The sequence below is a fragment of the Capsicum annuum genome, chromosome 1, assembly GCF_002878395.1.
Source record: "Capsicum annuum cultivar UCD-10X-F1 chromosome 1, UCD10Xv1.1, whole genome shotgun sequence".
Classification (NCBI taxonomy): Eukaryota; Viridiplantae; Streptophyta; class Magnoliopsida; order Solanales; family Solanaceae; genus Capsicum; species Capsicum annuum.
In genome coordinates, this window is record NC_061111.1 from 134,351,525 (window position 1) to 134,379,220 (window position 27,696).

General features: G+C 35.7%; 1 pseudogene; it reads right to left on the bottom strand.

The window, feature by feature from the left end:
• Positions 1-5,546: 5,546 nt before the first annotated feature.
• On the bottom strand, positions 5,547-27,696 carry LOC107856027 (annotated as a pseudogene).

Consider the following 27,696-nt stretch of genomic DNA (forward strand, 5'->3'; position numbering starts at 1 on the left):
CGGCGGGTTTTGATAGTTTGCGGGCCAAATATCATATTTGAATGATTTTTCGATGGGTTTACGGTGGTTTTCTGTCGGGATCTGGCCAGATTTGGGGAAGATTTGATGGATCTAGTTTATGGTGGCGTTTGGATACCTATTAATGATTTTTTTTGGCAAAGGGATGCCGTTTACAGTGAGATTTGTTGGGACAGTAACAAAAACCATCTTAAATTACTTTCCGGGGTGGATCCGACGGACTTTGGATATTTTGGGGTGTTGGCCGTTTGGTTTTCACCAGAATAGTGACCACGCCGCCGGCTTTTTCTCTTACTTTCGCTAATTTTCTCTCTCCATTCAATCTTTCTATATTTTCTCAATTTTATTTTTTACTGTGTTTCTCCCTTTCTTTATTGTGTATGTGTACTTTGTATTTTCCAGTGTGTGTGTGTTGAGTGAAGATGAGAAGCATGTTTTTTTGGTATGATTAAAAAATGGAACACTTAATCGAGAATCTGACTACATAGATTGACAAAAGAATGTTCTAAATTCCAAATTGATGTATAAAGATATCAATACTCAGTAACTCAAATATATACCACATAGTAATGAATGGATTCATATAGTGAATCTATAACACATACTGAATGATACATGCAATTATTTAATCGACCTCGTTCATGTTTTGATTTCAAACAAAATTTATACAATAAATAACATAGGATCAAATAAGAACCTATATGATGAGTTAAGTAGAAGAAAAATATGAATCCGTTACCGTCAACTCGAACAAAAAACCAAATTCAACTTCACACTCTTTTCTCTCGTTTTCTCTGTGTTTGACTTTTAGTGTTATCTCTATTTTTTCAGTCAATCTCTCTGATTTTTCTCTCTTTCTGGTTTTTGATTCTATTTTTTTTCTCTCTCTCTGTATGATCTAAAAAGTACGTCTCTTTTGAGGAGTTGGGGGGGGGGGGGGGTTATATTAGATAATGGTGTGTGGGAGAGCAGTTGAGTGAAGATAGGATTGTGGGGGGAGGTTGGGTAATTTTTCAGGATAATTATCCCTCTTTTTAATTTAAAATATATAAAATAAATAATACGAATAATAGAATATTTACTAATTAAGTTTTACATTTTAGAAAATACAATAAAAGTTTATAAATAATCTAAAACAAATATAATTAAGATAATACTAAAACTAGTAGCCTATTTATTAAAATTAAAAGAAATATGTATATATATATTATGAATTTTCACAACAACAACAACAACAAACCCAGTATATTCCCACATAGTGGAGTCCTGGGAAGGGTAGAATGTACGCAGTCCATACCACTACCTCCATAGAAATAGAGAGGCTATTTCCGATAGACTCCCGGCTCAGAACACAATGATAGTAAGACAAATCATCATAGAACAAGAAACAAGATATAATAACAAAGATACAACACCCACAAAGAAGTACTATATACTAACAAACCAGAGACACACACCTCCCCAATCCACCTAACTAGAAGCTCCAACCATTGAAAAAATCCCTACGACTACTATCCATGCTACCCCAAAGCACTCCTAGCTACTGACTTTGACTCATCCACATATACTAGCCCTCTATCTTAATATGTTTCCTCCATACCTTCCTATCTAGGGTTGTGTCCGTAGTAAGCTGTAACTGCTCAATATCATGTCTAGTCACCTCTCTCCAGTATTTTTTAGGCCTACCCCTACCCCGTCTGAAACCATCCAAGGCCAACCTGTCATACCAACAAACTGGAACATTAGTGCCTCTCCTCATCACATCCCCAAACTATCTTAACCTCACTTTCCGTATCTTCTTCTCCACCGACACCACCCTCACCTTCTCCCAAATAATCTCATTCCTAACATAGTCACTCTTAGTAAGTCCACACATCCACCATGACATCCTCATTTCTGCCACTTTCAACTTTTGGATGTGGGAGTTCTTAACCGGCTAACGCTTTTCTCCATACAACATGGCCGGATGGACTGCAACTATATAGAATTTTCCTTTCCGTTTGGGAGGCACCTTCTTGTCACATAAAACCCTCGAGGTGAGCCTCCATTTTATCCATTCTTCCCTAATACGATGAGAGAAATCCTCACTAATCTCTCCATTACCTTGAACCATAGCTCCAAGATACTTAAAACTATCCCTCTTGCAAACTACCTGCAAATCAAACTTTAGTACCACCTCGTCATCCTGCCTCAAGTCATCAAACTTGCATTCCAAGTGCTCCATCTTGATCCTGCTCAACCTGAACCCTTTAGACTTTAGGGTTTGTCTCTAAACTTCCAATTTATCATTAGTACCTCCCTGCGTCTCATCAATTAAAACTACACCATCCGTAAAAAGCATACACCAAGGCACCTCTCTTTGAATACGTCGCATCAACACATCCATCACCAAGGTGAATAAAAATGGGCTAAGAGTTGATCCTTGGTGCAACCCTATCAAATTAGGGAAATACTTTGAATCTCCTCCCACTGTCCTCACCCGAGTTTTTTCCCATCATACTTATTCTTAATCGATCTAATATATTCCACTGGGACTTCTTTTACCTCCAAGCATCTCTATAGAACCTCTTTATGAACTTTGTTATATGCCTTTTCCAAGTTAATGAACACCATGTGGAAGTCCTTCTTTCTCTCTCTATACTGCCCCACTAGTCTTCGCACTAGGTGAATTGCCTCTGTCTTCAAGCGAACAGGCATAAAACCAAATTAATTCTCAAAAGTAGACATGATCCTCCTTAACGTCCGCTCAACCACCCTCTCCTAAATCTTCATCGTGTGACTCAACAACTTAATCCTCTGGTAGTTGTTGCAACTTTGAATGTCATCCTTGTTCTTATATAAGAAATCATCGTACTCTATCTCCACGGATCGGGTATTTTTCCCATCTTGAAAATCCTGTTAAATAATTCAGTCAGCCACCTTAAATCTATCCCACCAATAAACTTTCAAAAACCTACTGGAATCTCATCAGGCCTCGTTGCCTACCCTTTTGAATCTTGTGAATATCCTCCCTGAACTCCCTCACCTTAAAACGCCGACAATAGCTTAAATTACAACACTTCTCAGAGTGTTCCAACTCCCCCAACACAATGTCTGTGCCCCCCTCGTCGTTCAAGAGTCTATGAAAATACAATTGCCATATGTTCTTAATATGAATATCCTCCACCAATACTCTTCCATCCTCCCCATTAATGCACTTTACTTGATCAAGATCCCAAACTTTACACTCCCTAGGCTTAGCAAGCCTAAACAACCTCTTCTCCCCACCTCTCTCCTCTAATCTCGCATATTAACTCTCAAACGCTGCTATTTTAGTTGCCATAACTGTCAGCTTAGCCTCCTTCCTAGCTAAATTGTACTCCTCCTTATTCTTCTGCTACTCCTCTTCATCCTTACTTTTAACTAACTTAGCATAAGCCGTCTTCTTTGTCTCCATATTTTTTAACTTCTTTATTCCACCACCAATCTTCTCGATGCTGGCCAGAACGGCCCTTAGAGATAACCAACACCTCTTTAGCAGTCTCTTTGATGCACTAGGAATCCCTATCTCACATACTATCCACATCCCTCTACACTCCCACTCCTCCATCCTCACCACCTTCTGACCAATTTCTAGTGCATTAACTGGATTCAAGCAACCCCACTTAATTCTAGGTCGATTCTCCCCACCCCTTCTCTTCTTGCCCTTCTTGAAAACCAATTCTATCAGCAGCATCCTATGTTGAGTCACAAGATTCTCACCCAGAATGACCTTACAATCCTTACACAAGCTCTATCCCCATTTCTAACCTGCATAAAGTCAATTTGGGTCCTAGCAATCCTACTTTGGAAGGTAATCGGGTAATCCTTTTTCTTAGGAAAGCTCGAATTCATAACCACCAACCCAAAGGCCCTTACAAAACCCAAAAGAGCATCTGCCTCATAATTCTTATCCCCAAAACCAAATCCCCCATGTACATTATTATACACTCTCAACAAAGACCCGATATGCCCATTGAAATTCCCTCATACAAAAATCTTCTCAGTGCTAGGAATGACACTAACCACCTCATCTAAGACCTCCCAAAATCTTCTTTTCTCCAACTTATGTAGGCCTTCTTGTAGGGCATAATCACTTACAGATGTTCAGAGTAAACCCCCGAATGATTAACTTAATCGTCAACAACCTATTACTAACCCTCTTAACCTCTACTACCTGACCCCGAAGCTCTTTATCTACTAAGATGCCTAACCCATTCCTACGCCTCTCACTACTCGAATACCACAACTTGTACCTATCCACATCCCTAGATTTAGAACCTACCAACTTAGTCTCTTGAACACACGCAATATTGAACCTCCTCTTTCTAAGAATCTTTACAAGATCTATGGACTTATACTAAAGGGTCCCTATGTTCCAAGACCCTACCCTCAACCTATCACCTCTTGCATCATACTTAACCTCTCTCCTACCACCTCATACCCCATACCCTTGACCCAACCCAACACCTACTTCAACCCCACTCTAGCCCCCAGGACATGACCCTAGTCTACTATCAACTGTCAAAGCAACAACTCAGAAATAGTAAATAAATAACTAAGAAATACAGCAAAAGAAATAGGGCACACGTGAAGCACTACACAACCAAATATGAAGAACAATAAACACTAAACACTAATACCAAATAATCAGATAGCCCACAACAATTTAAAGGAAATAAGTCAAGATACAAAAATAGTAAGATAAGATAAAACAAAGTTTCAAGATTAAAAGTCATCAACTACGCTTATATATCAAAGTGCTCTGCTCGTGCTTGCTTAGTTGGATTCCAGCAAATTATTGTCGAAATTACTCACCAGAATGTTATTGCCGGAGTTTCACTGGAAGATCGTCAGATCTAATCTGGTCTGAATGTCCCCAAGCTTGGTAAGAGGGCAAACTGCTATTCTAAGCTCGCCGCTGTCATCATCGGCAATCGTCGATTATCGTAAGTCTGACCTATCCGGTTGTATCCAGCTGTGTGTCTGTAATATTTTTTCTTTTACCACCTATCGCCTAAGGTTGGCACATCTCACTAGCCTACTATCATCAAAGTTAAAACGACGACAACCCACACTTATCAACACTATAAAAAAGCAAGCGAAAGGGATGCGAGGAAGACAGGGAGAGAGAGATAGCCTAAAGAAGAGAGAGAGATACTTTTCTGATCGCCGATGCAATTAAGCCACCGGGGTCTGTATCGCCAGAGTAGATCCGGTCATGAAAAAAATGTAACTTTCTTTATTATTTTTTATTTATATTTAATCAAAACTTTTCCAAAATGAAACAAAAGCTAAAATAAATATTGGACAAATATAAAATATTTAATGTTAGAAAAAATATATTAAACTCAGGGAGGGTTAAAATCACATGTCTACACACTTTACCTATGTAAATTTGAATTTAGACAGACTTCAATGAGATACCGAACACTAATATTATTATTGGAACTCCAAACATAGAAAGTTATTCCTTATAAAAAGTTAAATAGTACTATAAATTATCTTTTTTAAGGATAAATTTCAATTAAAGACCTCAAGCTAAGAGAAGTTATTATTACGTATTCACTAAAACCACCATCTAGAAAACGTTTTTCCCATTATCTATCAGTTCTCTCTTTGGAAGCAGAAGTAATCCTCATGATGAAGTCCACTAAGTGTTGTGACTGAACAAGCTGCTCATTGCTACAATTATCCTCCATTACTATATCTATGACAATCACTTTCCCACTTTTTCCCTTATTTGGAATTGATTAATTGAATTTCTTTAGTATCCTCGCACAATCTTGGTCATTTAAATTGTGCAAAATCCACTATTTCACCATGAAATAATGATTATTTAATGAGTAAATAGTTGAAAATATTTTCACTGTAATATGCAATAACATCATATTTTTTTATTTTGTCAAATTAAAGTAGATGGACTCTATTCACTATGAATGTAATACCCCGTACTTCCCTAACTCAGTTCAGCTCTTAGTATACAAGAGTTTATATGTAGAACTTTTAATACACTTAGAATTTTCTAGATTTAGATCCACCAAGTGGTAGGAAATTGAATTTGCTTTCCAATGATTTAAATTTTGCCCAGATCTGATATCCGGGTGAGAAGCTATGGAACTTTTAGTGCAGTAGTATGCCAAACTGAGCAGCACCGCATTACAGTGATAGGACAAATGACATTCGTCATTCTCCAATGAATACCCATGATAGTACCGCGTTGCGGTAAAGTTTTAGTTCCCAATTTGCATTTTTTAGTGTGATAATATGATAATGGTGCGTTGCGCCAGCGTACCATTTTGTAATTGTCACTTTCCAGTGAAGCACCACAATACCTCTACATCGCTCCAAAGTGCATTTTTGCACTCGTCCTTAGACTACACTAGTCGACAAAAATCAATGGCTCACCGTGATGGCACCGCATCACGGTGATGGCTAAAATTGGGATTTTTAATGACGAAAATTTAATTCTTTCTAGGGGAATTTGGGTCTTTCTTCATGACCCTAATTATCCCAAAACACGAGATTAATGCCCTAATAGCCTAATTAGTCATTAGTTTATTAAATTTTGCCCAAATTAAAATCATTCTCTCTCAAATAGAAAACCCTAGCATCAAAAATTCAAGATCAGTACTTAAGGAAATCATCAAGGAACTTTAAGAATTCATCACCCACATATGTTAGGTATTTATCCTTGGGTTTACTTCCTCCCTTGGAGTTCAAGAACCCTTTTAAAAACTACAAGTTATGAAATTCATGATTTACATGCTCAAATTAGATTGTATTCATGTTTGTGTTGTTGTATGGATTTCAATTCAAGATTTAATTATAATTATATACATAAGATTGCATGCATGCTGATTGGTGTACTTCCCATGTCAAAACCCTTGAAATTTCATGTTCAAGTTGTAGTGATGATGTTATGTGTTATTTCCTTCATGTTCCAGAACCATGCTCCCTAAGTGTTTGATAGAATGTCTGTGTAAATAGAATGGTGTGATCATGATATGTTAGCATGTGTTTCTCATTCATGTACAAGTTCATGGCTTCCAAGTGTTTGACAAAATGTCCTATTGAATGAATTATGAATATGTGACTATTTTTATATTTTCAAGATTTGTGCTACGTCTTATTATAGATGCTGTTGAGTCCTGGGGGTATTTAATACCCGAAATCTATCTATTTACTTAGATCATAGTAGTTACAGAATAGTCTCAGTAAGGTCAAGAAAGTAGTATCTAGTCAGTCCTCACGATCAACGTGAGTCAGTCAAGCCAGTCCCGTAATGATCAATTCCAGTGTAATTTTAGTTAGGAGTAGGATTCAACATCGAGCAAACCTAGGGATGGGGGAATACCTATCAGCCTAGGGTTTGACCCTTAGTAGCAATTCCTGAGTTACAGAACTACATAGCTAGCATAAGGTAAGTCATACTTCTGCCAGACTAGGGTTGACTCAATCATATATATAATCCATGAGTCTTTCTACTAGACTAGGGTTGACACAATATTTGTTAGTATCCTAAGGCAAGGTGTTGACACTGAAATACCTCGAGTCTACACCCTGAAAGCCATACTGTGCTCATAATCTCGAGGGACCACAAGCTAACCCATCACTGGTACCTACTGCAATCACTGGATAATAGTATTAAAGAAATGCAAAAATTAAGCTAAATCTGCCATAAGGTTCATAACTGAAATCAAATATTGATAGATCAATACTAAAAACCAAACATCCATCTAAAATACTCTAGTCTAAAAGCCTCTAACTGTCGGAATATAGAGTTGATAGGACAAGTCCCCAACTAACTCCGACTACTGAAAGTACTTATAAACTAAAATACTGAAATGATAACATTGTCCTCTCACTATGAGTACTCACCACTAAATATATTGCTGAAAGTATGGGCTTCTAAGTATGGTTAGGAGATTGTGCATCTAAACCTATGATATAAGACATCATAGCACAAAAAAAAATTTGCATCAGTACTTTGAATGTATTGATATGCTAGATGAGGTAAGGCTGAACGCAAGGATTCATATGCATGAACAATACTGACTGAATGATATAAAGTAACTGAGAATGAGAGTTTAAGGATAAATGAAACTACTATAAATACTGAGCATGCAATACTGTGTGTATATATATACTGTATCTAAGTTTTTTAAAGCTAAGTACTGAGTTTTGATAACTGAGTAACTGATATCTAAAGTTACTGATTCTGATTGACTGTGTTTGACAGTCCTGATTCTGTAGAACTGAACTGAGTTCTCTACTAAAAACTAAAACTAAAACTGTGGGAGTGTTCATCTAACCGACATACCCCGAGTATATATTGGTTTGGGGTCCAACTTGTGACCCTAGTTGGAAGGGTATCGGTACCATGCCACGGGTAAAGACAAAGCTATGAGTTAACCCTCTTTGATAGAAAGTACTTTCGTCAACCCTCGCTGGTATAAAAACTCATATGAGATGAATCAACCCTTGTTTGGTAGGAAGATATATCAACCTATGCTGGCTACGTTGTTCTGTAACACAGGGACTGTTACTAAGGGTCAAACCCTATGCTGGCAGGAATGCCCCCATCCTTGGGTTCACTTGGTGCTAATTCCTACTCCTAACTGAGTAGACACTAAACTAAAACTATGGGAGTGTTCATCTAGCCAACATACCCTGAGTATATACTTGTTTTGGGTCCAACCTGTGACTCTATTTAGAAGGGTGTCAGTACCGTGCCATGGGTAAAGACAAAGCTGTGAGTTAACCCTCTCTGACAGAAAGCACTTTTATCAACCCTCCCTAGCAGGAAAATTCATATGATATGTATCAACCCTAGTCTGGCGGGAAGATATATCAACCTATGCTGGATACGTAGTTCTGTAATGTAGGGACTGCTACTACGGGTCAAACCCTATACTGGCAGGAATGCCTCCATCCCTGGGTTCGCTCGGTGCTAATTCCTACTCCCAACTACATAGACACTGATCTGATCTCTAGACTGTACTAGGCTTGACTGAACTATTATTGATCATACTGCCTAACTAAACTGAACTGTTTAGTGGGTTCCGCTGATTGTTGGAATACTACCGAGTTCTGTTAACTAATTGAGTTCACTGAGTTCTGAACTAACTCAATTCTACTACTCATAACATTACTGAGAATATCTTGTAGCTACTGTAATTCTAGGTAAACAACTAGATTCTTGGGTATTGAATACCCCCAGGACTCGATAGCATCTATATTAATAGAACATGGCAATATTCGAAATATGACAATAGTCAACTGTTCACAATGCAATCAATGAGGTATTTCATCAAGCATTTAGAAGTCATGAAATTGTGCATGAATAGGAATACATGTTAATATGTCATAAGTACACTATTTAAATTCATATAGGTATTCCAACAAACACTTGCAAGGCATAGCTTTAGCATGATGGGAATTAAAACATATTGCAATGACATGAGTTCAACACTAGGATCACCAAGGGATTACAAATTCACAATTAACTTAATTAAGAATTTTGTCAAATACCTAGGAGGAATAATCCTGTACTTGGGTATGAATAACATGTTGATGCATCATGACTACAATTATCAATTCACAATTCAAGGGTTTTGATGTGGGAATTACAACCATTACATACATAATCTCTTATATTCATGAAAACTACAATTAAATCTTGAATTGAAAAACCCATATAACCAACATGAACATGAAAACAACCCAATTCATATATGTAATTCATAAAAATATTAACTTGAGATTTTGAAAAAGGTTCTTGGACTTCATATATGAAAGGAACCCATGAATGAACATCCAACATGCCTTGATTACTAATTTTGAGAAGATGGTGGTGAGTTCTTGAGACTTGATTCTTGAACTAGATGAATCTAGGGCTTGTTCTTCAGAGAGTTTATGAATAATGAATGAGATGTTGCCCTATGAAGTGATTAATTTCATGTTAAGGATGAATAAGGGTAGGAAAAATGACCCATTTATGCCCATAACCTATATGAAAATAATGCTGAACAGGGCCCCCCCTTGCGTTGCAACCCCTACTTGGGTCAAGCAGCCCTTATGGTGCAACCCTTACTCGGGTCAAGCATCCCCCGTGGAACGACCCATGACCCCCTACTATTTTGGGCATTCAAACTCAGCCTTACGCACAAAAAATCCAAAACTCACATGAGATAACCTACAAGTGACCCTGATCATGAATCAATTTGAAAATTGATATTATAAGATTGGGAAGGTCAAAAATGAATCCTCCAATTTTGAAGGCTAAAATGATTCTAAGTCTTGATACTTAGCTTAAATTTTCTAAGTTTGGGACCCCTTAACAAGCTTTAAAGGACTGAATTAAGCTTAGAATTTTGTGGGGTCTTACAAACACCCTTCTAACTAGGGTCACATTTTGGACCCCAAATCAGTTTACATCAGGGTATGTCGGTTAAATAAGCACTCCCACAGTCTTAATTTTATTTTTCAGTATAGAACTTAGTCCAGTTCTACAAAACTATGGTTGTCAGATATCAGTGACTCAGTTATCAGTTATTCAGCCAATAAAACTCAATACTCTGTTACAGTATAATCTCAAATATATGACATGTATATATGCATATGCACAATATTGCGCACTCATTATTTACCACAATTACAGTTCCCCATGTACTCTTATTCAGTTATTGTTAATGTATATAAGCCCATGTATATTAGCCTCACCTCATCTAGCATACCAGTACATTCCATGTACTAATGCATGCTTTATATTTGTGATATGATGTCATACCATTACATTCTATGTACTGATGCATCTCTCTCTTTGTGATATGATATCTCATATCATAGGTTCGAACGCTCAGGTTCCTGAATATACTTAGCCAGATTAGTCTATTAGTTGCAGCTATAGTAGTGAGTCCTCATCTATTGAGGATGCAATATTTACTTTGCCATTATATTTTTTTAGTATTTCAGGTATTTTAGACAGTAGTTGTGAGTTAGTTGGGGTCTGTCCCATCAACTCTTTTATTTCAGATGTTTAGAGGCTTTTCAGATGTTATTAGTTAGCAATTATTCTATAGTTGTATTTAGTTTTGATTCAGTATTATGAAACTTATGGCATTATCAATTTTACTTCCGCATATGTTTCATAAATATTATTCAGTGCTCACAACAGGTACCAGTCACAGGATAACTTGTGGTCCTTTGGGTCATAAGCATCGTGTGATGCCCAAGGTACAGTATCGAGGCATTATAAACTTGGTATCATAGCCTAAGGTTCTAAAAAGTCCTATAAAGTAGGAAAGTCATGTCAAGTAGAGTCTTGTGCCTGGGTGTGTAGCAAGACACACTTATGGGCAAAAGGTTGTGAGGCATTTAACAAAAGTTTCCCTTCTTTCAGTATTCATATCGTGCGAGTGAGCATTAGTTCAAGTTAAACTCTCTATATAATTCAAATTTACCTTCCATTTACAGAACATGCCTCCCAGAAAGATTAAAGGAAGAAGAACTAGGGACAAGCCAATACTTTTGCCAGTTCAGGAAAATCCCCTGAATGAGCATGTTTATCATGCAGAGTTCAGAGATGCATTCACTACTCTATCTTATTTTGTAGAAGTTTAGAATGAATTCCCATCTACTATTTAAGCCAACTCAGTGGACAATACTGCTACAGTTAGAATTCGAGACTTCACCCGATGAACCCTTCTTTATTCTCAGGGTCTAAGTTTGAGGAGGACCCATAGGATTTCCTTGATATGGTGTTGAAAGAAATAGATATTATAGGGGTAGCTGCTAGTGAGAGTGCTAAGTTAGTTGTTCATCAGTTGCAGGATGTGGCTCATACATGGTTTAAGTAGTAAAAGGTAGAGAGAGGTGTGGAAATATGACCTATAGAATGGGAAGAGTTTTCTACTACTTTCTTAGATAGGTTCTTTCCATTGGAATTGAGAGAGGCTAAGGTGTTATAGTTTATCAACCTAAATTAGGGCAACATGAGTGTGAAAGAGTATTCCCTTAAGTTACTCAGTTGGCTAGATATGCTCCTCATGTGGTAGCTGATAGCAAGTCTAAGATTAGTAAGTTCATGTTTGGTATGTCTGACAGTGTGGTCAAGAAGTGTAGGACCACAATGCTGATTGAAGAGATGGACTTGTCTAGGTTAATGGTCTATACAGAATAGATTGAGGAGCACAAAGCCAAGGAGAAAGAGAGGGAGAACAAGAGGGCAAGAACAGGTAGCTTCAACTTTACTCAACCTAAGTCAGAGAGTGGTAATCATCCTCAGTTCCACCTAAAATCTTCAGTTTCAGCTTCGTCCTCAGCCAGTGCTCCAGTGACTAAATTTAGAAATAGTAATAAGGATAGGGCGTCAGGCTCTAAATCTCAGGGTAGTGTTAGTAGTGCCCGAACAAATCCTCTTTTTCAAAAGTGTGGTAAAAACTATCAGGGTATCTGCATGGTTGGCAGTGATGTATGTTTTGGGTATGGTAAACCAGGTTATAGAATTAGAGAGTGTCCTCAGGAAGGTTCACTGAGTCAGCATAATCGTCCCCTAGCTCAGTCCGATCACCCATATCAGTAGGGTGCCACTTCAAATACCACCAGTGGGCAATGTCCAAAAAGGCTCTATGTACTTCAATCTCGATAGGATTAGGAAAGTTCTCTTGATGTGGTCACTGGTACGTTAAAAATTTACCATTTACATATTTATACTTTACTAGATCCAGGAGCTGCTTTTTTCTTTGTAACTCCTTATATACCTATTGACTTTAGAGTCAATGCTGAAATCCTAGCAGAGCGCTTCTCAGTCTCTACCTAGTGGGTAAATCTATCATATCTTGATAGGTTTGCAGGAATTGTCCGGTTATGGTGTCTCAAAAAGTTACTTTACCAGAGGTCTTAGAGTTAGAGATGATGGATTTTGATGTCATTTTTGGCATGGATTGGCTTCATTCATGTTATTCTTCAGTTAACTATAGAAACAGAGTTGTCTATTTTCAGTTCCCAAATGAACCAATCCTAGAATAGAAGGGTAGCACTTCAGTACTTAAGGGTCAACTTATTTTGTATCTTAGAGTGAGAATAATGATATCCAAGGGGTGTATTAACCATATTGTTCGAGTTAAAGACTCAAATTCTGAGACTCCTAATCTTGAGTCAGTTCCAGTAGCAAGTGAATTTCTAGATGTGTTTCTCGAAGATCTTCTCGGAGTTCCTCCCAAAAGAGAGATTGACTTTGGAATAGACCTTCTTCCAGATACTCAACCAATCTCTATTCCACCATACATTATGGCTCTAGTCAAACTCAAAGAGTTAAAAGAACAATTTAAAGATTTCCTAGATAAGGGATTCATTGGGCCCAGTGTTTTCCTGTAGGGCGTATAAGCTCTATTCATGTGAAGGAAAGACAGTTCTATTAGGATGTATATCGACTATCATCAGTTGAACAAAATCACAATAAAATAACAGCTATCTACTTTCTAGAATTGATGACTTGTTCGACCAACTTTAGGGTGCCAGTTATTTCTCTAAGATAGACCTTAGATTTAGCTATCATCAGCTCAGAGTTAGAGAATGTGACATTCCAAAAACAGCTTTCAGAAATTGATATGATCACTTTGAGTTTTTAGTCATTTTCTTCAATCTCACTAATGCTCTAGCAGCCTTCATAGACTTGATGAATTGAGTGTTCAAGCAGTACTTGGATATGTTTATCATAGTCTTCATTGATGACATTTTTGTCTACTCCCATAACGAAAATGATCATGCGAACCACCTCAGAATAGTATTACAAACTCTTAGAGCCCGTCAATTATTTGTTCAATTCAGTAAGTGCAAATTTTGGCTATGATTTTTAGATTTCCTTGGCCATATTATTTCCAATAATGGCATTAGAGTGGATTCTCAAAGGATTGTGGCGGTGAGAAACTGACCCAAACCCATCTCTCCATCAGATATTAGTAGTTTCTTGGGTTTGGCTAGCTATTACCAATGGTTTTTTGAATGATTTTCATCTATTGCATCCCCCATGTTCAGATTGACTCAGAAGAAAGTTAAGTTTCACTGATCGGATTCTTGTGAGAAGAGTTTTCAGGAGTTGAAGACTCGACTCACTACAGCCCCAATTTTGACTTTGCCCGATAGTTCATAAGGATTTGTTGTGTATTGTGATGCTTCCAGAGTTGGTTTTAGGTGTGTTTTGATGCAGAATTATAAGGTTGTGGCCTATGCCTCTAGATAGCTTAAGCCCCATGAAAATAATTATTCCACCTATGATCTTGAGTTAGAAGCTATTGTGTTTGCCTTAAATATTTAGAGGCACTATATGTATAGAGTGCATGTGGATGTGTTCACAGATCACAAAAGCTTCCAGTATGTGTTTTTACTAAAGGATTTGAATCTGCATCAGAGAAGATGGTTAGAATTATTGAAAGATTATGATATGAGTGTGTTGTATCATCAGGGTAAAAACAATCTAGTGGCATATGCTCTAAGTAGGTTTTCCATGGGTAGTGTCACTCATGTTGAGAATGGTAAGAAGAATTAGTGTAGGAAGTTCACCAGCTTGACAGGTTAGGTGTTTGTCTGGTTGATTCAGCTGAGGGTAATGTTTGGGTGCTGAATAGTTCAAAATCATCTCTGGTTTCTGAAGTAAAAGAAAAGCAAAATAGGAATCTTAGTCTAGTAAAGTTGAAGGAGTTAGAGGTCAAAAAGTAGAGGTTTTATTCCAAGGTGGAAATGGTGTGTTGTGTTGCCAGGGCAGATTGTGTGTGCCATGTGTTGTTGAGTTGAGATAGTGAATTCTGGCAGAAATGCATGGTACGCATTACTTAATTCATCTAAGGGCCACGAAGATATACCACTATCTGCAGGAAACCTATCAGTGGAGTTAGATGAAGAGGGATATTGCTGAGTTTGTGGCTAAGTGCTCCATAGGTCAGCAAGTTAAGATTGAACATCAGAAGCCTAGTGGTTCCATGCAGGAGTTCAGAAGTCCCACATGGAAATGGGAAAAAGTGAACATGGATTTTGTAATAGGTTTTCCTCGTACTCGTCAGCAGCATGATTCTATTTGGGTCATTATATACAGTATGACCAAATCAACCCATTTCTTTCCAATACATACCTATTCAGCCGAGGACTATGCTAAGCTCTATCTCAGAGAGTTGGTTAGGTTTCACGGTGTTCAGCTATCCATTATTTCAGAAAGAGGTACTTAGTTTACCTCTGACTTTTGGAAAGTGTTCCAAAGTGTCTTGGTACCTAAGTTCACCTCAGTATAGCCTTTCACCCTCAGATAGATGGTCAATAAGAAAGGACCATTCAGACTCTAAAGGATATATTGACAGCGTGTATCATTGACTTTAACAACTATTATCCCAGTATTTAGATGGCTCCATTTGAGGCTCTATATTGGAGGAGATGTAGATCTTTGGTTGGTTGGTTTGAAGTAGGTGAGGCTGCGGTAGTAGGGCCTGACTTGGTGTTTGATGCTTTAGAGAAAGTACAGTTGATCAGAGAGAGGCTTAAGGCAACTTAGAGTCGTTAGAAATCATATACAGATCTGAGAAGGAAAGATCTTGAGTTTGAGCTTGTAGATTTGTGTATCTAAAGATCTCTCCCATGAAGGGAGTACAGAGTTTTGGCATGAAGGGGAAGCTTAGTCCCTGGTATGTTGGTCCTTATAGGATCTTAAGTCATTTTGGAAAGATAGCTTACAAGCTTAAGCTGCCTGCACACTTAGCTTCAGTATACCTAGTGTTCCACGTCTCCTTGCTTAAGAAGTGCGTTGTTGACCTAGCAGTCGTAGTCCTATTATAGGGTATAGATATTAAGGATAATCTCTCCTTCAAAGAGGTCCTAGACAAGATCCTTGAACGCCAGATTCGCAAACTAAGGAACAAAGAAGTTCCCCTAGTCAAAGTTCTTTAGCGGAATCAGTTCATTGAGGGAGCCACTTGGGAAGAAAAAGTAGATATGCGAACCAAGTACCCTCATCTCTTCTCCGTAAACCCAGACTTAGCCTAAGGTAACGGCTTTCTTTGATGTACTCTATCTCATATTTAGTCCTAGTTGTATATTATTTTCATAATAGTCATGCTTTCATGAATCAGTTCAATTAGGTAATTAAGCTTTAGCTGAGTATGTTCATTGTGTAAACTCAGTTCCTCAGTACTTTCAGCTTAAATCAAACTCATTCTAGGATGAATGTTCCCAAAGAGGAGATATTGTAATACCCCGTACCTCCCTAACTCAGTTCAGCTCTTAGTATACGAGAGTTTCTCTATAAAACTTTCAATACACTTAGAGTTTTCTATATTTAGACTTACCAAGTAGTAGGAAATTGAATTATCTTTCCAACAATATAAATTTTGCCCAAATTCGATATTCGGGTAAGAAGCTATGACACTTTTAGTGCAGGAGTATGCCAAGCTGAGAAACATGGCATCGCTGTGATAGGCCAAATGGTATTCATCATTTTTCAAGGAATCACCATGATAGTACCGTGTTGCGGTGAAGTTCCAGTTCCCAGTTGGCATTTTCCAATATAACAATGTGATAATGGTGCATCGCGCCGGTGAAGCATCATGGTACCTCCACATCGCGCCAAAGTGCATTTTCTCACTCGTCATTGTACTAAAATAGCTGACAAAAATCTAGTGGCTCACAATAATGGCACCCCATCGCGGTGATGGCCAAAATTGGGATTTTCAGAGACAAAATTTTAATTCTTTCCAGGGGCTGTTGGTTTTTTTTACATGATCCTAATCAGCCCTAAACATGATATTAATGCCATAATAGCCTAATTAGTTACTATTTTATTCAATTTTTCCCAAATTAAAAGAATTCTCTCTCAAATAGAAAACCCTAGAATCCAAAATTCAAGATCAATCCTCTAGGAAATCACCAAGGAACTTCAAGAATTCGTCACCCACGTATGTTAGGTGTTCATCTTGGGTTTCCTTCCACCCTTGGAGTTCAAGAACCCTTTTAAAAACTACAAGTTATGAAATTCATGATTTATATGCTCAAATTGGATTGTATTCATGTTTGTGTTGTCGAATGGGTTTCAATTCAAGATTTAATTATCAGTATTATAAACATAAATATTAGGAATATTGATTGGTGTACTCCCCATGTCAAAACCCTTGAAATTTAATGTTCAAGTTGTAGTTATGATGTTTATGTGTTATTTCTTTCATGTTCAGGAACCATGCTCCCCAAGTGTTTTATAGAATGTCTATGTGAATAGAATGGTGTGATCATGATATGTTAGCATGTGTTTCTGATTCATGTACAAGTTCATGGCTTCCAAGTGTTTGACAAAATGTCCCATTGAATGAATTGTGAACATATGACTATTGTAATTCTTTCAAGATTTATGCTACGTCTTATTATTAATGCTATTGAGTCTTGGGGGTATTTAATACCCAAAATATAGCTGTTTACTTAGATTACAGTTGTTATAGAATAGTCTAAGCAAGGTCAAGAAAGTAGTATCCAGACAGTCTTTATGATCAGTGTAAGCCAGTCAAGCCAGTCTAGTAATGATCAGTTCCAGTGTCATATCAGTTGGGAGTAGGATTCAGCACCGAGCAAACCCAGAGATAGGGGAATTCCTATTTTCCTAGGGTTTGACCCTTAGTAGCAATTCTTGAGTTACAGAACTACGTAGCCAGCATAGGGTAAGTCATCCTCCTGCCAGACTAGGTTTGATGAATTCATTTATATAATTCATGAGTCTTCCTACCAGACTAGGGTTGACATAATATTTGTTAGTATCCCATGGAATGGTACTATAACGCCCCAAGTCTGTACCTCGGATGCTACATGGTGCTCATAATCATGAAGGACCACAAACTAACCCATGAATGGTACATGCTGTAATAACTTTGTAATAAATACTGTAATAATTACGGAAATAGGTGGAAACATATGCCATAAGGTTCAAATTTGTAAATAAATCTGAATACAGTATAAAAATACCAAAACTGAACATAAGTACTGTAAAACTGAACAACTGTTTGAAAATATCTAGTCTAAAAAGCCTCTAAACTGTCGGAACAGTGAAGTTGATGGGAAAAGTCCCCAATTAACTCCGACTACTGAAAACAATAATGAAATACTGAAAATAACAAGCATGTTCTCAAACTCTGAGGACTCAGAACTACTCTGAAAGTTGAAGATCTAAATTGCTAAGGGTGCTCTGGAGGTCCTGCATCTGAACCTGTGATATAAGACATCATTTCCCAAAAACATACGTCAGTTCTTCGAATGTACTGGTATTCTTAGTGAGGTAGGCTGAAATGCATGGGTTCATATGTATGAACAATACTAACTGAATAACATGAGTATGACTGAATAAGAGTACATGCATGAATACATAGACTGTAATTAAGATCATGATAATACTGAATACTGAGTCTGAATACTAATAACTGATATTTGAACGACTTTATCTTATAATCCCAAATTCTATAGAACTATACTAGGTTTCGTACTGAGCTGAGTGACTATATTTGATAGTCTTGAATCTGTAGAACTAGACTCACTTTTATTTTAAGACAGATACTGAAACTAAGACTGTGAGAGGTAATCATCTACCTCTCTAATCTGATTGGGGTCCAACCTGTAACCCCAGTTAGAAGGGTATCGTTCCACGGGTAAGGATAAGCTGTGAGTTAACCTTCTCTGACATGAAGATCTTTTATCAACCCTTACTGGAAGGATAACTCTAATGAGATATATCAACCCTCATTATATCTGGCAGGAAGATATCTCAACCTATGCTAGCTACGTAGTTGTGTAACGCAAGGATTCCTACTAAGAGTCAAACCCTCTACTGGCAGGAATGCCCCCATCCCTGGGCTCGCTCGGTGCTGAATCCTACTACCAACTGAATAGACACGGAACTAATTTTTAGTTTGTACTAGGATGGACTGAACTGTTACTGATAATACAATTTAACTAAACTAAACTGGATTCACTGAGTTCTGTTGACTGATGGGATACTAATGAATTCTGTTAGCTGACTGAGTTTACTATGGTCTGGGGTGAGTACTGAACTAGACCAGACTAGTACTGAGTCTACAGAGTTTTTCCTAAGTTCTGTGACTGACTGAGAGTAGTACTGATTGTGACGTGACTGGTACTATTCTATGACTGACCATGACTCTAGGTAAACAACTAAATTATAAGGTACAAGTACACCCAGGACTCGATAGCATAAATTAAGAGACATGGCATAAACTTGAAACATGTAAACTAAGTACTTGATTATCATTCCTTCATTGGGGCATTTTAACAAACACTTGTATGGCATGAACTTGAATACATGCTAACATGCTATAATTCCACTATTCAACTTACATGCTTAATTCATCAATCACTTGAAAAGCATAAAATAGGCACATACATCATGTGAGCACATAATTTCAAATATCAAATTCACAATTTGAAGGCTTTAGCATGATCTCACATGATAACACATATATATCAATTAACCCCACATGAAATTTATCATGAAACATTGATTTGAAACCCAATTAATCATTATAAACATGAATATTATCAAACCCAACATGGAATCATAATTTTCATATACTTTATGTTTAAAAATAGTTTCTTGTACTCCAAGTGTGGAAGGGACTCATAGATGAACACCTGAATTCTGAGAGATTGATGGCGAGTTCTTGATTTGAAATTGAATCTCCTAGGGTTCTTGTTCTTGAGTATTTTGAGAAATAATGAGTATAATTTCTCTCCAAAGTATTTAATTTTGTGTTTTGGGCGCTGAAGGTCATGGGAAAAAGACCCAATTACCCTCAAGGATGCGGTCTTTTAATGACTGAAAAACCATATTACCAACGTGCAGGCCGACGTACCGCATCATTGGTATCAACGTGATAGCCAATGGGCCGCGTCGAGTTTGCATTGGTTCATTGGAATTTGCACTGGAGCTGGGGAAAAATCATCCATTGATGCGATGGCCGATGCGTCACGTCAAGATCCCGTCGACCTACTATTTTAGGCACTCAAACATGGTCTAAACGACGTCCAAAAAATCCAAAACTCATCTGGGAACATCTATTGACCTTCCTGATCATGAATTAACTTGAATATCAGTGTTTAATGGACGTAAAGGTCTTGAAATAAGATTGACAACTTTCAAAAGGCTAAAATGGCACTAAGTCTGAATACTTAGCTAAAATATTCTAAGTCTAGGACCCCTTGACAAACCTAAAGGACTGATTTAAGCTAAGAATTTTATGGGGTCTTTTAGGTGCTAACACCCTTCCAACTGGGGTTACAGGTAGGACCCCAAATCAGTTTACATCGGGGTATGTCGGTTAAATGAACACTCCACTAGTCTCAATTTCAGTTTTCAGTATAGAACACAGTCCAGTTCTATAGAACCATGGCTATCAGATATTAGTTACTCAGTTATCGGTTATTAAGCCAATAGAACTCAGTACTCAGTTATAGTAGAATCTTAGATACATGACATGTATATATGCATATGCACAGTATTGCACACTCAGTGTTTACCGCAGTTTCAATTCCCCATGTACTCTTATTCAGTTATTGTTTATGCATATGAGCCCATGCATATTAGCATCACCTCATCTATCATATCGGTATATTCCACGTACTGACGCATACTCTCTCTTTATGCTATGATATCTCATATCATACGTTAGGACGCTAAGGTTCCTAACCATACATAGCATGATCAGTCTATCAGACGTAGTTATAGTAGTGAGTCCTCATCCATCAAAGATGCAATATTTATTTAGCGATTATATTATTTAAGTATTTTAGTTATTTCAGATAGCTGTTGTGACTTAGTTTGGGCCTGTCCCATCAACTCATTTATTTCAAATATTTAGAGAATTTTCAGATGTTATCAGTTAGCAGTTATTCTACAGTTGTATTCAGTATTATGAACCTTATGGGATTATCAGTTTTACTTCCACTTATATTTCATGAATATTATTCAATGCTCACAGTAGGTACCAGTCATGGGTTCGCTTGTGGTCCTTCAGGGTCGTAAGCACCGTATGACACCCAAGGTGCAGTCTCGAGGAGTTACAATAATAAAGATTAAGTAGATGGACTCTAAAACTGCTGATTACATGCTATTGGATATCCTTAACATAGTACTGCAAATAGATTTCTTGTATTAAAAAGTGATGTACTTGATAGTAATACTATAATCGAGACAAAGAATGCTGAACTCTTTGAACTTATTTTTCCACTATGTGATAAAATCTCTCATGCACCTATTGGAAGAGAAAATGAATCAACCTCAAATATTGAGGAACCGAGATGGAGTAAAAGGCCTAGAAAAGAATATTTTTCTTATGGAAATGATTTTAAAAAATTTCTTATTTATAATGAACCATAAAATTATTTTGAAATATATCTTCTTATGATGCTAAATTTTTGAAAGAGGCAATAAAAATTGAACTTGATTCAATTATAAAAAATAATACATGGGTTTTAACTGATTTACCTCATGGTGCAAAACCGATTAGTTGTAAATGGATTTTCAAAAGAAACTTTATCCAGATGGATCAATAGAAGAATATAAAACTCGGTTAGTATTTAAAGGATTTTTTAAAAATCAAAATATTGATTATTTTGATACATTCGCACCAATAATAAGAATTTCTTCTATTCGAATACTAATTGCTTTTGCATCATTGCATAAGCTTTTTATCCGTCAAATGAAAGTAAAAATAGCTTTCATAAATGGAGATTTAGAAGAAAAAATTAATATGGTTTAACCTGAAGGATGTTTAATTTCTGAACAAGAAAATAAAATTTGTAAATTAATTAAATCTCTTTATGGCCTTAAACAAGCTCCTAAATATTGGCATGGGAAATTTGATCAATTCTTAATAAAAGAAGACTTTTCTTCTATTGAGGTGGATATTTGTGTTTATAAAAAAAAATGGTAGACTATGATTATATGATAATTTACTTATACGTTGATCACATGCTTATATTTGGTACATGTTTAAATATTACAGAACGTACCAAATTATTTTTGTCTATTAACTTTGATATAAAAAATCTAGGTGAAGTGAATATGATATTAGGAATTAAAGTTATAAGGAGTGAAAATGGTATAATATTGTCACAAAGGAGTGAAAATGGTATAATATTGTCACAAGAACATTGTGTGGAAAGACTTCTTAAGAAGTTTGAATGTTAGGAGGTAACTCCTATAGCCACTCTTTGTGATGCTAATTCTAAATTAAAAAAGAATAATGGTAACACAGTTGCTCAGTTTAAATATGCACAGATTATTAGGAGTCTAATGCATTTAATGAATTTTACTAGGACTGATATAGCCTATGCTGTGCGTAGAATGAGAAGATATACTCATAATCCAAATAATGAGCATTGGTTTGCATTAAAATGACTGATGAAATATTTGAGAGGAACCATGAATTATGGTATCTCGTATAGTGAATTTCCTTTTACTTTATAAGGTTATTATGATGGAAATTGAATCTTTGATTCAGAAGAGACAATACCCACTAGTGGTTATGTGTTCATCCTTAGGTATGGTGTAGTATCATGGAGATCTGCTAAGCAGGCAATCATTTCTAGATCAACTATTGAATCAGAGTTTATGGCTTTGGAGTTAGCTGGAACTAAGGCCGAATGGCTATGAAATTTCTTAGCGAATATCCCTTTTAAAAAGGATGATCTGTTGTCTAATATCCCTTTAAAATGGGATGATCTGGTGCCTCCTGTGTATGTATACTGTGACTGTCAAGCAATAATTGCTATTGCGAAGAATTAATTTTACAATTATAAGAGTAGACATATGAAATTGAGGCATGATATTATTAAGCAATTGCCGAGAGATAAAATAATTTCCATTAATTATTTGAAGTCAGAATTGAATTCAACCAATTAACAGACTAAAGCTGTGAGAAGAAAATTAATTCTTCAAACCCCAAAATAGTTGGGGTTAAGGCCAATATAATTGATTGTCAATACAAATGGTAACCCAACCTATGTGATTGGAGATTCCATGAAGTAGGTTCATATGGGTCATAACAAGTTGATATTAACACTGCGCACTTATTGAGAGTTCTTGATCTGCTACTAAAATGGAGGGATGAGTTATTAACTCTTAATGAATTCAAAGTCCTTACGGATGGTGTATTTAAAGAAATATACACTTGATGAATTCACCTGTATGAGAAGTGGAATGAGCCCATTCCTATGAAACTTTTGGCCTTAGTCTCTAGAGCTCTCATGAATACCAGGAACGCATATGGCCTATTGGCACAAAATCGTGTTGAATAACAAAATTACGGTCAAAATGTGATTGATAAAGTCTTTGGCTTACAACAAACTTATTTGGTTCATAAAAATTACTATATTTCACCGATAATTCTGTAGGTTAAATTTTATTGGTCTAAATTTTGTTCATAGTCCAGAAGACACCAAACCTACTGCATTTTCACCATGCAATTCCAACAAGTTAAGATTCTTTTTCCTATAAGTTCTTTTGAAATAATGTGGGGATTGTAAGTAAATTATTTTATTTCAGAAGAATTTGTTTAGTGTGCTTAAAAAGCTAAAGTATAGTGTGTCTTAGAAGCTATTTTCTTACTTGGAGGAAAAGGAAAATTTATGGTGGCCTTTAGTTCCAAGTGGTACCTTTATGTCCTAGTATCTTGCTCCATATAGCCTATAAGTAGGCATTCTTTCCTTCAGCAAATCCAACAAGAACAATTATATAAAACTTTATCTCTTTTTCAGTAACCAACTTCCTATTTTTTTCTTTTAATATCTTACCCCCTTAATTTTCTCTTCCTTCACCCTTTCATACATTATTATATAATTTATTAAAGGGTTCTATTATTTATATTATTTTTAGTTTAACTTGTTGGTATTTGTATTAATAATTTTGTTGATTCCTATATCCTCTGATTAATTAGGGAAGACTTATTTAATCTTGAATATCCTCTAATTAATAGGGAAGTTCTTGTTTAATCCTGGGGAAAATTTCACACTGTTAAAATAGTTTCTTAGGACAATGCCTAGCATGGCTCAAGTATAGTTAATATAATATCGTAGTAATATTTATTTAATATTCAATATCATTAACTTGTTAAAAAGTAATTATATTACTGTTATAACTATTATATCGGTTATAATATTATTATTTTAGTATTATTATTATTTTACACTGTTATGGCATTGTACTGCTAATATTATTATTGTGCTAATTGTTAAATAATATTGTTTTTATTATTTTACCAATATTTACCAATAGTTTGAACCATAATTATGAAGAATAGTTATAGTTTGCATAATTATAATCCATAACAATAGCTTTACAGAGGACAATGAAGACTGAGATTGAGAGAGAGAGAGAAGAACGAGGTGAGCAAAAGTTTAGAGAAAGAAGAGAAATTATAGATACTGTATATCTATGATGCATGTTGTATCTTGTATAAAACCTGCAAATATCACAAATACAACCTCTAAAGTATTTGTGCATTTCTTTTCTCTCCTTTAATCTCATCTCTCTCGTCTCTTTTCAAATCTCACATACTAATAGACAAATACACATTAGTGTTAAAGTTGAAAAACAAATCTCATCTCTCTCGTCTATCTCCAAATCTCACATACAGATAGACAAAAACACATATTAGTTTTGAAGTTGAATCACAGATACACAAATTAGCTATACAATAGAAACATAAACACAAGTACACATGTGTCAATCATTAACCAAACATAAAAACACATATACATAGATACACATATTAACTTTAAAATTGAAATATAAAGACTCATATACACATATATATACATATATGTATCAATCATCAACCAACCAAATAAAAATACACCAATAAATATTTTCTTTAAAAGTAAATCATAATTACACATACACACATGTATTATAGAATTTCCTAGTTTTAAATATATATATATATGTGTGTGTGTGTGTGTGTGTGTGTGTGTGTGTGTATGTATGTACGATTCAAGTTGTTTTTATATCTTTATCTATGGTACAATGTCTAAATTTTATCAAAAATAATTGAAGAAACAAAATAGATTCAAAAGTGAAAAAGAGAACATTCAGAAACCGTCTTTGATGAATTGGCTATATTTTATGTATCAATTATTATTTTTGTTTTGTGTTATGATTCCTTAAATTGAAAGTTCCCAAATTCTTAATCATACCTTTTCACCCTGTAGTTGATCATGGCTTATGTGGAGAACATGTTAAAACTAAAAAGTGGAGCATTAATTGGTAATCTTGTTGGGAGAAGTATGCTTCTGGCGAGGGAGGAGATAGGGAAGTGAGAGAAGGAGAGAATGATGCGATTTGCTATACAATTCTAAGGGCGTTAGTCATAAACCACCCCTTAAAGTTGTTCACATGATTTAGTTAGACACCTTAACCTAGCCTTATTCCTATTAGGCACTTCAATGTTAACAAATATATACGAACATTTTTGTAACAACTAGATAAAATATAGAGACAGTGTTACTCACACGCGGATGATGTCGGGAAATTATGAATCAACTAGTGACAAATGGCATTTTTAGTTAAAATAGTCATAAAAGTGAGTTTTGATTAAGCAAAATCTAAATCCAAAATTATAATAATTTTAAGAAAAACAAAATAAGGTAAAAATTCATTTATCATCCCTACCCTACTCTATTTCTTCTCTTTCCCCACCATCCTAATTCCCCCACTGTATCAGTCAAATTATTAGATTGTCCATATCTATTTTTATTATATAAATTTTCTCTGATGAGCAATTTCTATTTCTAGAGAAATGAAAAATTGAGTAAAATGAAAAAAAAGATACTCAATAGTTTGAAGAAAAAAATTAAGAGTGGTTTTTTTGGACATGTGGAAAGGAGCTACTATTTTTAGTAAACATAATAATTCATATCTTGAGGGAACAAATAACTCAAGCAATAGTTGTTTGAATTAAAAGTGATAAAAAATGAGCAGCCCGGGCAACATAAGAAAAATGAAAGAGAAAAAAGGGGTTCTATTAAGTGGGTAAAATCTTAGAGATTTAGTTTCTTTTTTGATGTGTGTATGTACAGAAGGTGAAGATTAATGACGGTGAAGTGGCGGACGAAAATGACAATCTTAAAATAATAAGGGAAAAAGATTTTTTAGCAAAGAGAAATAAGTAGAAAGAAAAATGGAAATTTTGGCCCAAAAAAAGTACTCCCACTATTTAAAAAAGAATGACCTACTTTAACTTGACACAAAGTTGAAGAAAATAAAGAAGATTTTTGAATCTTGTGGTCTTAAATTAAAGTTGTATCAAATATACTAAAATTTTCTTTAATCTTGTGGTTCTAAACATGTCACGTGGAAAGTTGAAATTAAAGTATTGACAAAAAAAAAGAAAAGGAATCATTTTTTTGAAAAGGACAAATGGAAAGTAAGTCATTCTTATTGAAACGGAGGGAGCATCTGAAAAAGAGGTTAAAAGACTGATACATGCACCTACTAAGGTGTGAACAACCATCAATGTGCCACATAGGTAAAAAGTGTTTAAATGACTCAGATGTGCAATAATAGAGGTGTTTAATAGGAGCAAGGCTAGGTTAAAGTGCCTAAGTGAATTTTTTAAATAACTTTGAGGGGCCGTAAATAACTAAAGCCAAGCCCTAAGATAGTTCTGCACTACATAAATATTTAGTGGCTATCTTTGTTGTAACACTTCCTAATTTTAATGTTATAAATTCAGTCACTCCACTGTAACACTTCTAAGAAACATTAATTTCCAAAGATGTGTGTCGTACGTAATATTATTATCGCAAAATATGAGATTTCTCACCGAGAACTCGTCAGAAACATTCCAACTAGTTAATAGTATGTACCTTGAGTAAGATTGCATTAGCACGATGAATTTTATCAAACATACTCCCGGCAACAAATTCCAAATTTCCTGTTCCCTTTAGGTCACCTAAGATATGAGAGAGATCAAGAACAATACATTTTAAGCCTGGAAAAGCTTCAACAATAGCCATGGCTCCAATGCCACCTCCAACATCCACTAACGAAGTTAAGCCCTCAAAGACATGCCTACAAAAATAAAAAATTAACAAATTGGAGATCAACCGCGAATCACTAGCCATTGCATCATCAAAAATACTACCAAACTCTGACTCTTCAGCAAAATAATCCCAATGGGATTTTCCATGTGCCGTTTCAAAGGTAATGGGGAGATCATCTCATAGCCAATCACTGACAGAAGCAGTTGTTTTCAGCATAACAAGATGTTGAGTAAAGCAAAAATGGCCTCTTGCTACAGGAGTCATTTTTTCATAAAAAGACGGCTAAAACTGGTGAGTGAATAGTCGTCTCCTTGTTGTAATTGGTAGTAATTGAAAAGTCCAATTAACTAAAACATGCATTAAAATAGGAATAAAGGTAACTTTTAAAAGGTTCAAATTTGACAAAGTAATAATAAGGTCAGAAAGAGACATAATGGGATTACCATTTTTGTAAATTATATTAGGAATTTGTAATTCTATTGAACATTTAATATATGATGGACGTATATTACTTAAAATGTAATCCCAGTTGTGAGATTCAACTTCTATTAGCTGATTAGCATAAATATTATAATTATTCAT